The 14,835-nt window shown below is 34.4% G+C and overlaps 1 long non-coding RNA gene across 9 annotated transcripts in view; it reads left to right on the top strand.

Moving 5' to 3' along the window:
- The window catches only part of LOC109701394 (uncharacterized), a 186,970-nt gene that overhangs the window by 51,619 nt on the left and 120,516 nt on the right, over positions 1 to 14,835 (top strand). For 6 of the 9 annotated variants that reach the window (XR_012447892.1, XR_012447893.1, XR_012447894.1 and 3 more), the window contains one exon: positions 6,110 to 6,156. The exons of the other annotated variants lie outside the window; for them this stretch is intronic. This is a non-coding gene — a long non-coding RNA (uncharacterized lncRNA). The remainder of the gene's footprint in view (positions 1 to 6,109; positions 6,157 to 14,835) is intronic. 9 annotated transcript variants of the gene reach the window in all.

The following is a 14,835-nucleotide window of genomic DNA, read 5'->3' as shown; positions in this document are numbered from 1 at the left end:
AAGAGACTTATAATGCCTATTAACATTGGTAAATATGTTCCAACTCATAATTTTGAAATGGAATTTTGAAACATCATACTATTTCTTACTTATTACAGTGGATAGATTAAATTGGTTTATGTTACCTAGTGCTATTAGTGAGTGGGGAAAGAAAGGGCATAAATTAGGTTAGGATTTTTGTAATACAACTTGGCAAAGTTTTCAATACATAGGATCATTATATTTGATTCAATTATTTTATTACTAGAAAATTATTCTACAGATAGTTTTGTATAGATACATCTAAGATATAGGTACAAAAATGTTCAATCAAGCAATATATGAGTGTTTTTAAAAAGGAAGCAGCCTAAATATCTATTAGTAAGGACCAAATAAATACATTGTGGTATAGCATATTAATAGAATAAAGGCAATCATAAAACGCAGTAAGGTAAATCATAAGTTACTTCAAAAATATTAATGTTGAAAACTGCATCAAATGAAACTGGATATCACCATGTTACATGAAATAAGTCAGACTCAGCAAGACAAATACCATAAGTTTTCTCTCATATGCTGAATTTAGATCTTTAAATATGAACAAATAAAAAGACGTGGACTTAGGTGGAGGACTATTTGGGAAGGATAGTGCCAGGGGGAGGTGTGGAAAGGAACAAGGAGCCTGATGAGGAGTAAATATGCTCAAAGTACATTGTATGTTTAAAATCTCTATGTCTATATAATATGTTGGTATGTTACATGGCAGGAAAAGAAGTGCTAAAATGTAAACAGCAGTTATTACTGAGAAATGAGGTGAGGAATATAGGAAAAACAATTTTCCATATTTTTGAATGAGAGCTTCACAGTTTAGTCTTTATGGTTAAATAAATTACTTTTCTGATTATGTCTTAAACATACTACATGTTTTGAGAGTTAAGGGGAATTTCAGGTGGTTGGGTAAGTCTGGATGGGATGTGCTTCAATTTTAGCAGTCTACACTAGTGTGTCCAGCACTAGTGGGATGTCTAAGGGTGTTTGAGCAAGGAAGTGGTTTGCTCAGTTTTGTGGTGTTACTTTGAGAGAGACCCGTGCTGGCGCTGTGAGACATGGAGCTGTGGATATGAGCTTGTAAAATAATCAGCGGACGTGAAAAGTGGACCAGAACTACGGCACAACTTTGGCCATGGACATGAAGGAATGAATGTTGGTGTGACTATAAGAAATAAGCGCATATCACTAAAAGAATGTGATTGAATGGACCTTACACCACACGGCGCTTTCAAAGAGAAGCTCATTATTTTGTACAATTAGTATTTGCTAACAAAAAGTTAAAATTGAAAAAGAACTGTTTTCCAAAGCTGGAGCCCTCTTGATTAAAAAAAAAAAAAAAAAAGGAATTGACCTAGAAAAACTGAACAGAGGCCAGAATAAATTTCATGGAATTAATTTTGCTAAGATGTAGAACTTGTAAGAAGTTTTCATTTGTGTATTTTTCTTTAGTCATAAAAACTCAGTAAGCATGACTCATATTTCTTCTTTTCATATTTGCTTTCTCTTGGTATCTGTTTTCAAAAGATTTCTATCTTACAGGACTTGTTATACTATCAAGGTGGTTAGAAATTTTAATATCACAAAAATGGGAGCAAGGAATAAGAACTTTTTGTCATTTATCAGAGGTTGATAGGGTTGAAATGATTTACCTTACTCTGTTTTGCTTACCTTCTAAAATAATCTCTTGGAATAACAAAAGTACGATAATAACAAGATAAATGGTTCTTTTTTCCTTTTACGTTTATTAAACATTCAGTTCATAGAAAGTCAGTGGACCAGTTAAATTAACAATTCTTATCTTGTGATTTTAGTCTAGCATGAAGGAAGCAGCTTTACTTTGGAAGGGTGCTATCAACAGAAATGATTGTTTTGTTCATATTTGGCAATTTCCCTGTAGTATGTTTTAACCAAAGGATAAAGTTATTGCTTTTGGAAAAACAAAAAGGAAAAGAGGGTCTCATATCATACAATGGATGCTGAATCATTCCTTTACTTACACACACACACACACACACACACACACACACACACGAATAAAAAAATAGAAGAAAGTACAATAAAATTAACTATATCGAAATAGTTAAAACAAGTTTAAAGTAAGAACACAAGAAAATGCACACTATGCACCACTTATTTTGCATTAAATGATGCCACAGCTTTGTAAAGCAAAGAGGATCATACAACAGAGTCACTGTTTTCATGTAATTCTCTTTTAGGCATCTTTTCTGCCAACTTCATTATAGTTTATTTGACCAACATTGTATAGTCTATGATGTACAAGATGCGTCGATGTATGTATTCATCGTGAGATGAATAAATTAAGCTGGGGCTGGGATGTAGCTCGGTGGCACAGTGCTTGCCTAGCATGCATGAGGCCCTGGGTTCGATCCCAGCACCAAAAAAGACAAAAAAAAAAAATTAAGCTAGCCAATGTATATGTGACTTCACAAACTTATCATTTATTTGTGATTAGAACATTTTAGGGAAACTACCGTCAGTAGTTTTTCAGTATACAATATATTATTATTAACTATATTCACTTTGCTGCACCAGAAATTATTCATCCAATCTAAACAACATACTCTTTGATCAAAACCTCCATATCTTCTCTCCCTTGCCTCTGGCAATCTATTCTACTCTCTGTCTCTATGTATGCAACAATTTTGTATTCCCACATATCAGAAAGAGTATGCTGTATTTATCATTCTCTACCTGCCTTATTTCCCTTAGTGTAACATCCTCTGGGTTCACCCATGTTGTGGCAAATGACAGGCTAGTATTTCATTGCAAATAGCCACCACATTTACTCCACCCATTCATCCATCCAGGGACCCTTAGGTTGTTTCCATATCTTAGCTATTGTGAGTAATACTGCAATGAACATAAGAGTGCAGATACCTATTTCACATATTGATTCCATTTTGTTTGGATATATATCAGAAGAGGGATCACTGGATCTTTTTTTTTTAATTTTTGAGGGACTTTTGTATTTTGTTTTATAAAATATATACCATGAAAGCAGGGTTTTGAAAAACCCTACTATTATTGTATTATTGCCCTACACCTGTGTCCAGGGGAATGGGCCTGGATCCACTTCCAAGGGGTTAGTCTGACATGGGAGTTTACTAGGGTGATGAAGTGGACTCTGAAGTCATGGGGCTTGCCTGAACATTAGGTCACCTGTAGCCTAGGGCCATAGGGATAGGCTTGGAGCATGAGGCTAGTCTGACACTGGGGCCAGCCAGAAGTTGGGTCCACTAGGGTGATCTCAATGCATTGGCTCATGGGGGATAGCCCAAAACTGGGGTCTACTGGAGCAGGGCCTGGACCCTGGGTCCACTGTAGCATTGTGTTATGGTGGCTGGAGGGCTAGCCCTCCTAGAGACTGGAGTTACAGGGCCAATTTGGTGCTGGGCAGGCCTGTATCCATATCTATGGTGAGAGGACCAGTTAGGAGCCTGGGTCCACAGGTGCTGGGCTGGTACCTAGGGCTGCAAGAGCCATTATGGAGTCAGGATCTAGAAGTGACAACCTGGTGTCTGGAGCTTTGAGGTCCTCCTGGCTCTGGGGTAGGCCTGAAACCTCTGCCCGTGGGAAATAGCCTGGTGCTGGGTTTTCCTGGAAGCAGGCATGATGCTGGGGTATGTCCATGGCTTATTTTTTCACATTAATGGTGTCTCTCTCCTTGCCTTGTTACCCAGTGTTAGGGGAGGAGTGACAGGTACTGTGAAACTCTCCCTACTCTCTTCAGTGTGCCTTTTCTTATTTCTGAGATGTACCCAAATGCTGTAGCTGGTCACTATGTGCCTTATCTCTTATTTTCATGCATGGATAGTTCAAACTGATCATCCTAAGAAAGGATGAACACTGGAAAATTCTATTCTGAGGTTGCTGATGCCACTTCCTTTTAGAAAAAAAAATTTATGCACTGTGAAAAGCGAAAGTATTAGGGATTAAATTTGACAAATTTTGACTAATGGATGAAAATGATGATGTGGAAAAAAACGTTGTCATAACTCAAAAAATTCTCTTATACCTCCATTTAGGTAACTCCCATAGACAGTCATTGTTTTGATTTCCATCACCCAGAGTTGGTTTTGCCCATTTTTGAAACTCATAAAAATGGATATTTTCATAAAATGTATTTTGTTTTGTGTACCTTTTTTTACGAGATAAGGTTGTTGACATTTATGTTGCCGCATGTGTCATTGCTCATGTTTTTGTTTCAAAGAGTAATGCTATTTGTTTTTCCAACTTGTCTTGTTAGACATTTTAGATTGTTCCTTGTTTGATATGTTATGGATAACATTGCCTTATTCTGCCTTATTCTGGTGTGACTTTTTTGTTTTTTTTTTGGTACTGACATTTGAACTCGGGGACTATACCTTTAGCCATTTCATCAGCTCTTTTTAATGATGGGTTTTTTTTTTTTTTGAGATAGAGTCTTACAAACTGTTTGCCTAGGGTGGCTTCGAACCTTGATCCTCCTGATCTCTGCCCTCTGAGCGGCTAGGATTATAGGTGTGAGCCACTGGTGCCTGAGTGGTGTTAGTCTTTTTACGGACATATATTAATATAAGTTTATATGACTATTTTGTGAGTCTTTAACCAGAAGGAGGTAGAGAATATTGGAAATTTGAGTATCTGCACCATACCAGGAAAAATTATTACCTTCCACTCAAGCAACGCCATGAGGCTCTGTCTTTCCTTTCTTGGTTCAAAGAACAAAAATGATGGAAACTTTGGGAAGTGTTGGGTATGTGGTGATAGTGTCATGGGTGCTTGTTAGGTACAATCTTATCAAATTATATATATTAAATGTGTATCATTATTTAAATATTGATTGTATCTCAATAAAATTGTTAAAAAGAGCCTCTCCTATGCCCAAGATTTCATGGGGGTGCATATACACATTAAATATAAAAATAAATATAAATTAATAGAACATGACTTAAAAAGGTAGCACGTGCTTTGTCAGATGAGGTCCTGAACATCGGGAGACAGTCCTGCAGCCATGGACTCTCGTTGCTATGGCCACTTGTGCCTTCCGATGTATCCCTTCCCTATTACCCTGATCCTCAACGTGAAGGAAATATCAGGCATTTTCTTCTACTTCTTTGCTAGCTGCCCTCATATGCAGCTGCTTCTCTATTATTTAGGAAGGTGATACAGTTTCACTTAAATGTCCTCTAGGTATATTGTTATTCCTTCACTTCTTTGGGAAAGGAAATTACTTGTTAGCTCTTGGGTAAGTCTTTTATTCTAGTCCTAATTAGGTTGTTTCTGTTAGAAATTCTACTAAGTAAATAGCATGTCACTGGTACATTTCTCCCATCTCTGATGCTGATTCTCTTATTTTACAATTTTTAGAACATTTTATTTATATTTTGGGAGGGAATATTTGAGTGTTGGTATTTTGTCATGCTCTTACCCAGATATAATCTTACACAGTGTTCTCTGTTTCAGAACAGGACTAATTCCTTCCCATCACCATCATAGTCACAATGCTTAAAAAAGTGAGCAAATTTATATGTCAGTTACAGTATATGTTCTTTTTTAAGTATTGACACAGTATTGTACTGGGGCTACTTTGTGACATTTACAAAAGTGCTTACAATATATTATAGTTAAATTTACCCCCTCCATCATTCTCCTTTATCCCTTCTCTCGCATTCCTGGAATAGTTTCAACAGGTCTCATTTTTCTACATGAAAAATGTATAAATTCATACATGAGTACAAAATCATACATGAGTACATAATTTCTACCATATTCACCTTCCTGCACCCTTTCCTTTATCCTCTCCCCTCCTTTTGGTACCAATCCCCAGACAGGAACTGATTTATGTTCTAGTCCTCCGTTTTTTGAGAAAAAAGATTTTTGTTTAAGATACCTGGTTGAGGGAGGGGCAAACAATGTATACACATGTGAGTAAATGTAAAAATGATAAAATAAAAAAGAAATTAGAAGACATCTATACAAAGAACTTCATTGTGACATTTATATATGTATATAAATATATATTTGTTTTGTGTACCAAATTGGCTCATCCTCTCCATTTTTCTCCATTTCTCTTAAGGCTTGGCTAAGTCATCTGAAGAATGGGACTGAGGGCTAAAAGAAAATGTGAGTCAGTTATCTGTGGCATTTGTGGTAACAGTCTTCTTAGTTGGATTTTATTTTAATACTCCCTTGACCTTCTGAGGGGTCATTCACTAACATTCCAGGAAGACCAAGATACACATTAATTCTACTAGGAACCACAATCTAGACTCAAGCATTTAATTACCCCATTCTGTTACGTGACTATTGTTTCTAAAATTAATATTCTGTTCTTTCTTCTGGAATTATAGACTGTGAAACTATTTTCAAGTGACTGAAATTTATGTAGTTTAGTTTCTTGGGCCTAAATGCTATTTACTTTTGGTGAACATGGTATGTGCTTAGTTAACATACATTTCCTTGGTATCTGTGAGGTCAAGAAACCTTTTGTATTTTCATTGGTCATTTGAGAAGTCTTTTTTCTCATTTATTTCTTATTTTATCAATAATCCTTAAATTACTGATTTTAAAGTTTCAAAAATGTATTCTAGAGATAAGCTTTTGGTGATTGTAGATATTAACAAATTCCTTGATTTGTATTTCTACTCTATTAATGATACGTTTTGTTTAAAATTTGTTCCTCATTTCAGTGTAGTCCATATTAATTGACCTTTAATGTTAGTGCCGCCTTGGGAAGAAGTCTTTGCCAGACCCAAGAAAAATATTTCCTTGTTTTAACTAGAAAGTTTCTGTTTTACCTTTTATACTTATATTTGCAATTTGTCTGTTATTGATTTTTGTGTGCAGTTCAGTGGCAAGGATTTTTTTCTTTCCCTGTAGATAGTCAAATGATCGAGTACAATTTATTAAAATGACAGCATTTTCCTCAATGCTCTTTAATTTTGTCTTTGTCATATTAAAGTGCCCATGTTATGTGAGTCTGTTTCTGGGTATTTATTTATTTAAATTTTTATTAGCATAAATTAATTGTACAAAGTGGTCAAAACATTTTATTCAAAATGTATTTTAATCAGATTTACTCTATCCATATTACTCTTTCTTAACCACACTCCTTCCTTCCCCTTCCTTTCAGCAGCTGTTGGAGGGTTTCACTGTGCTATTTTCATACATATATGATGTAATTCTATCATATTTACCCATCATCATCTTTTTCTTTTCTCTTTCTCCCACCCATTGGTTTCCTCATGACCCCAAATAGCCTCCCTTTTCCAATCGTGTCATATTATTATATTTTAGGTGTAGATCCTACATGTGAGCAAAATTATGTGATATTTGTCTTTCTGAGCTCGGTTTACCTGGTTTAACATCATGATCTCCAGTTCCATCCATTTTTCTGTAAATGACATAATTTCATTCTTCTTTATGGCTGAATATTTATCCAGTCCTTGGTTATTGGGCACCTAGCTGGTTCCATATCTTACCTATTATAAATAGTGCTACTATAAACATTGATGCGCAGTTACCTCTCTTGTATGTTGATTTACATTTCTTTGGAAAGATGCATAAGAGTGTTATAGCAGGATCATATGATAGTTCTTCTTCTTCTTTTTTATTTTTTCTGGTACTGGGATTGAACTCAGGGCCTTCACCTTGAGCCACTCTACCAGCCCTATTTTTGTGAAGAGTTTTTCGAGATAGGGTCTCGCAAACTATTTGCCCAGGCTGGCTTTGAACTGCAATCCTCCTGATCTCTGCCTCCTGAGTAGCTAGAATTACAGGTGCCCTGCTTTTATTTTTAATTTCTTGAGGAAACTTCATACTGATTTCCATAATGGTTGCACTAATTTACATTCTCACCAACAGTGTATAAGGGCTCCTTTTTCCCCCTGCACTCTTGACAGCAGTATAGTTTGTTTCCTGTATGATAGCCTCTTGACTGGGTTGAGATGAATCTTAGTGTCATTTTGATTTGCATTTCCTTTATAGCTAAGAATGTAGAACATTTCTTCGTGTATTTATTGGCCATTTGCATTTTTTCTTTTGATAAATGTTCAATTCACTTGCTACATTTATTGATGGGATTATTTGTCTTTTGGTGTTTAATTTTTTGAACTACTAGAGAAAGCTAGTAGACAAAGGACTACTAATCCTTTGTCTGACAAATAGTTTGTGAATATTTTTTTCTGATTCTGTGGGTTGTCTCTTGATTCAGGAAATTGTTTTCTTTGATGTGCAGAAGCTTTTTAATTTTATCATTGCTCTCTCTCTTTTTGCAGTATTGGGGGTGTTGAACTCAGGGCCTAAACCTTGAGCCACTCCATCAGCCCTTTTTGTGTTAGGTATTTTTGAGATAGGGTCTCGCAAACTATTTGCCCAGGCTGGCATCGAACCACAATCCTCGTGATCTCCACCTTCTGAGTAGCTAGGATTACAGGCCATCAGTGCCCAACTTTATCCTTGCTCTTACATCCTGAACAACTGGGATTCTATTCAGAAGGTTACTGCCGATGTCTTCAAGTATTTTCCCACAGTAGTTTCAAAGTTTTATGCCTTGCATTAAGATCTTTAATTTATTTTGAATTGAATTTTGTACAGGGATCTAGTTTCGGTCTTCCACCTAAGAATATCCAATATTCCAAATGCCATTTGCGGAAGAGACTGTCTTTCCTCCAGCATTTGTTTTTGGTTCCTTTGTCAAAAATCAAATGGCCATAGCAGTGTGAGTTTATTTCTGCATCTTTTATTTTATTTCATTGGTCTACTTGTCTGTTTTTGTGCCAGTACCATGCTTTTTTTTCGCTACTATGGCACTGTAGTACAGTTAGAAGTCAGGTATCATCAGCATTGACATTTTTGCTCAGGATTGCTTTGTCATACGAATTTTTGTATTGATTGTTTTCTATTTCTGTTAAGAATGACTTTGAGATTTTCATTGAGACATAGGGATTTCATTGAATCTGTAGATTGCTTTCAGTAGTATAGCCATTTTCATAATATCAATTCTGTCAATCCATGAACGTGTTAAGCCTTTCCATCTTCCAGGGCATTTTCCTTCTTCAATGTTTTATATTTTTCACTTTAGATATCTTCTACATCCTTAGTTAAATTTATTCCCAAGTACATTTTTAAGCCTACTGTGAATGGGATAGTTTTCCTGATCTCTTTCTTTGCCTGCTTGTTGTTGGTATATATAAAAGCTACTGACTTTTTAGGTGGATTTTGTATGGTGTTATTTTGCCATATGTGTTCATCAGATCTAAGAGTTTTTTGGTGGAGTCTTTAGGATCTTTTAAGTATAGGATCATATCATCTGCAAATAGGGATGATTTAACTTCTTCCTTTCGTATTTGGATTTTTAAAATTTCTTTTTCTTGCCTTATTGCTCTGACTAGGAATTCCAGAACTACATTGAATAAGAGTGGGAAAAGTGAACATCCTTATTTCATTCCTGATTTTACAGGAAATGCTTTCAGTTTTTCCCCTGTTAGTATGATGCTGGCTAGAGGTTTGACATGTATAGCATTTATTATGTTCAGGTACATTCTTCCATTCCCAGTTCCTTCAGGGCTTTAATCATGAAGGGGTGTTGGGTTTTGTCAAAGGCTTTTCCTGCATCTATTGAGAGGATGTGTTTGTTGTCCTTTATTTGTTTGTGTGTGGTACTGTATTAATTGATTTGCATATGTTGAGCCATCCTTGCATCCCTGAAATAAAACCAACTCAATCATGGTGTATGATCTTTTTGATGTATTGTTGAATTTGATTTGCAAGTATTATATCAAGAATTTTCATCAAGGAAATTATAGTCTATAATTTTCTTTTGCATGTGTGTGGCCATATCTGGTTTGGGTATCATGGTAATCCTAACTTCACAGAATGAGATTGGTAGAATTCCTTCATTTTCTGTTCTATGGAAGTTTGAGGAGCTTTTGTGTTTTCAGATCTTCTATTTTACTTGTTTTATTTACATCTCATTGTATCACTATTTCATGTCTTAATTACCACACATTTAAAAATCCTGATGATTGTAGTGCAAGTTCCTTTCCCCAGCTTTGTTATTTTTTCTTCAAGATTTACTTGGTTATTTCATTGCTTTCAATTCCATATATGTTTTTGAATAAACATGACATTTTTCTAAAAGTACCTGGTGTAATTTTGATTGGAATTGTAGTGAATTAAAAGTAATTTGGTGATAGTTGAATTTAAAAATGTTTAGTCTTTCATCCCATGAACAGAATATGTCTCTTGAATTAGTCAGCTTCCATTTAGTATAACAAAACACTTGAAATAATTAACCTAGAAAAGGATTGTTTTGGTTCTAGAAGTTCCAGTCCAAGGTCAGATGGACTTGTTGCTTTGGGCTTCTGGTAGGGCTGCCGGGGGCAATGGTGGGGAGCATGTGGTACAGTGAACTACTCACCTCTTGAGTCAGGGAGGAGAAAGACAAGAAGAGACCAGGGGCTCACAATCCTACTTGAGGAAGCACTCCCATTGACTCAAAGACTTCCCATATGGCCTCAGAACTTCAAAGTCCTCAGTCATTTCCAAAACCACCACTCTAAGGATGGAGCTTTTAACACATAGACCTCTGGGGGACACTTAACGTAAACATAGCATCCAACTACACATTTAGATCAACTTTAATTTTGCTGATAACATTTCATAGTTTTTTTTACAGAAACTTTTGCAAATTTCAAAAAGAGAGTATTTGTAGCTTTGATGATATTTATTAATAATATATTTTGAGTTTCTTTTTCTACTTGTGTGTTGTTGATGTAAAAAATGTAAATACTTTTTATAAGCTTTATATTCAGTGATTGTAAACAATTTCCTTATTAATTAGTTTGCTTATGGATTATTTTGAATTTTCCACACATGTAATACTTTCCACATGGCCATCAGTAGAAATCACCTTCCTTCATTTTTGAATAATATTTTTGTTGGTCATAGAAGTTTAGTTTGAAATCATCTTTGCTCAATTTGAAGAAATAATTCCTTCTTTTTCTGTCTTCCATTATTAATTTTAAGAAGTCATTTGGGCCTATTTTTTTCATCTGGCTGTTTCTAAGAGTTATTATTTAATTTCATTCTCTTCTGTTTATAATCATTTGTCTAGGTATCATTTTATTTATATTTCTTTTATCTGGGGTTCACAGGACTTCTCTAATATGTGACCTGTTGCATTTTGCAGATTTTGAATTTCTTGAATATCTCTGTGTCATTTCCTCTTCTCTTTCTGAGACTCTAACTTCCATACTTAGTTGAGTTTTTCTTCCCATTCCTTGTGTTTTTAGGCTCTTTTTATGTGTGGACTTACATAATTTTTCAATCTGTGATTCAATATAGATATTTCTTTCTGCCAGCTTTCTAGTTTATTTCATGCATCAGCAAAGCCCAATCAACTCTTAAGTTTTCATGTTGAATACCTTATTTCAGTCACTTAATTTTTTCTTTCAATGATTTTCTTTTCTTCTTAGTAGTTTACATTTTTTGAAATTCCACATTATGTCTTTTAATTTAGAATAAATTTTGATGGCTATATAATTTTAGTTTGATGTGATAGTTATTTAAAATCACATATAACAAAATTATAAGTTATTTTAAAACTTGCTATATAGTATCTGGATATTTTATGGTCCTTGTATTTTTCCTTCATTCTCTAAAATATTTTGTATCTTTATAGTTAATATCATTGATGACAGGTATTGTGCATAAAAGTGTAAACACAATTTGAATTTCTTAATTATTATTTTCCCTTTAGAGAGGAATTGTTTTTGAGATAGGGTATTACTACATAGTTTAGTTGACCGGGAACTCACTATGTAGGCTAAGCTGGTCCTGAACTCATGATTCTCCTACCTCAGCCTCCTAAATGCTGAGATTACAGGCATGACCCACAACACTCAACTAGAGTATATTTAATTTTGCTACTGGTAAGCTGTTGAGATATTTGTTGGCTACTAGAACCAATATAATTATAAACTGAGCAGGTTAGAATCTGAGCTTTAGCTATTAAAAGTGTTGGTCTAGTTTTAGTATGCACTTACTCCCAGGCTGTAGCTCTTTAGTGTTTCAACTGAAAACCTTAAATGTTTACCTAGGTCATTTTTCTTTAACAAGTACATACTTCTACTTTGGTATACTCATTCCTGTAAGTCTTCAAGATTCTTTGTCCAGATTCTCAATCTCTCAAATGCCATTGTTAAAAATGAAAATGCTTACAGCACAAAATAGCACCAAATATCAGACTCACTCCGCATATTCTCTCAGCTCCAGTGGTCTTTGTTGGATTTGTAGTTCTCTAATGTCTCCAGCCATACATATTTCTATCTCAATCTTCTTCAGCTTTGTCTCATTGTTCTAACTGGAGGTGTTGGCCTTAAATATGCTAACCTACTGTAACTTAAAGAGAATGTGAAATGCTTATCTTGTTGCATTTAAGATCCTTGCTAGCACATGGAAAACTATTGAAAGCTAAATATAAAATAATAAAAATATATTGGACTGAAAACCCTTGGGGTGATATGGTATATTTCAGATAAAAAATATATAAGCTAAACACTGAATAACATTTCAAAAATCCTAAGAATTAAATTCCATTTATACCCACTGTCTATAAATGAGGTACAATTTAAAATGTATGACACTAAACTAATAAGGAAAAGGCCATGGTGCATTATTTTGATGATAAATATATTGTACATAGTACTATGAAGGCTATAAGATACTATTAATGGAACCAAGAAGATAATTTTCTAAATTTGTGTATGTGTGTACAGAGAAGTGAGCTATGGAGAAAATTCAGATGTAGTTCTTTAAAAAGTTACCAATAATGAAAAGGAATAATGAAATTATAATTTTTTTACCAAGAAAGCAGATGTCTAAGGTCAACATACATTCTGTCCACTGACTTGAATTTCTACATTTATAGAACATGACAAAAGCTTGGTCTTTATATCTATAATGTTTACATTATATTTCCTATGTCTGGTTAAGATGTGGGAAAAATGCAAAACCACTTTTAAAATCCAACAGTCAAATAAAAATTAAATTCAAAGAGGATAATGTTCCAGTCGTTTGGAGAACTGGGTTATCTGGAATAATGCATTCCCCTAGAAAATTGTTTATTTGGGATTTATTCAAGTACTCAATAAACATCCCATTTGGTGACAAGTATTTACATATAGTATTGAGTTGTTATAGGACTGAGTTATGAAATATCTAGAAAGAATAATTTACTGTAACTTATTTTACTGAAAACAACCAACAATAATTGCTAAGTCAGGAGATGTAGTACCATTAAATTTAATATGTAATTTATGATCAAAAGCTATAAAGACAACTGGGAACTGATTTTTACCTTGCATATTAGAAAAAATATTTAATCTTTTTCTCAGCTGTCCATTATTTCTGAGACACATGCAGTGATAATCAGAACCAGTAGGTTTAGAACACTTCAAAAATATATTTTTAAGTTGTATTTCTGCCCACATGAGAATCCCAGCACCCTGTCTCCATGTCTGTATTCTGTGAAAATTGTGGGCTGCAGAGGGCAGCTGACTCTGTGGTTTGGTACCACAGTCTTCAGAAGTACAGTGGGACTCTGACAAACTCAAGTACGTGCCTACTTGTTGCCATCATTGACTAGATGACATTTATGTCTACTGATTCTTATGCCTTTCCTTTTGCACAGACAAATTCTAATGCTTGATGAAGTACCAAAGTATTTCTGTGGAGAAAATGCAGGAACTGGCCAGTTACTTAAATAATTACAGAGTCTCCAGTAAGTGTAAAGAGGAATGGATAAATTGCATTTGGTGGACCATTTGACAGCTAATTTGCACAAAGGATGCCATGGGCTATGCGAAAATAATGTGTTCTTCTGTGGCAGACGTGCTCAGAATGAGAACACACTAGTGCTTTAGTCTCAGTATGACAGAGTAGGAAATAAGACAGAAGTTAAATTAGAGTACCTCTCTTGGCTTTTACTACACATTCTGTAAAGTGTGTTAAAGAATTGCTTCATGTGGAGAAACACTTCTTTTTTAATAGGCTTTCCAAAGCTTTTAGAAGATAATATGGGACATTGTACTTGTCCCTAACAACAACAAAACACTATTACAAGTTTTATTTTGTTCTTATAAATAGCAAAAATATTTAAGACAAATAAAAGATAAAAAGGGAAGAAAATAAAAATAATGTACCATCCTAGAAATACTTAAACATATCTTTTTACATTGTTTTATATGTAATTTTTATATACAGTTTATATACATTTTAAATGAGAATATATGTTATTGAAATCTGTCTTTTTTGTTTTGTTGCTCATTTAACAATGTGTTAATATTTTCTCATCTTAAAAATATTTTAAAATACTCATTTGAACCGTTGCTGAGAATTATTTAATTTTATTGATGGATCCTAACTATATAATCCCTCCCCTGATGTTATGCGCTGAAGTATTGCTCACTCTCTCTCTCTCTCTTTTTCTCTCATCCTTCTCTTTCATTTTCTTGCATTTTTTTGTGCAGAAACCACATTACAAGGAAATCTTAAGAGATACACCTGTGACCATACACAATTATACCCTATGTTAAGTAACTAAATAACTAGAAATTTAAATGATGAATCATAGGACATGTGCTTTGGTTTGGAGATTAGTTGGGTTTAGTAAGGTACCAACAAAAGCATCTTTATTCTTTTCACCACTATTCCTTTAAACTTTCTTTGTGAAATAGTTATTTTATGTACAACTGATAACTATTCTTCCTGGTAAAACTTTCCAGCAATTTTCTGATAGAC

The sequence above is a fragment of the Castor canadensis genome, chromosome 5, assembly GCF_047511655.1.
Source record: "Castor canadensis chromosome 5, mCasCan1.hap1v2, whole genome shotgun sequence".
In the NCBI taxonomy this organism is placed as follows: Eukaryota; Metazoa; Chordata; class Mammalia; order Rodentia; family Castoridae; genus Castor; species Castor canadensis.
Note: the sequence above shows the minus strand (reverse complement) of the source record. Positions and strands in the feature narration are given on the sequence as shown.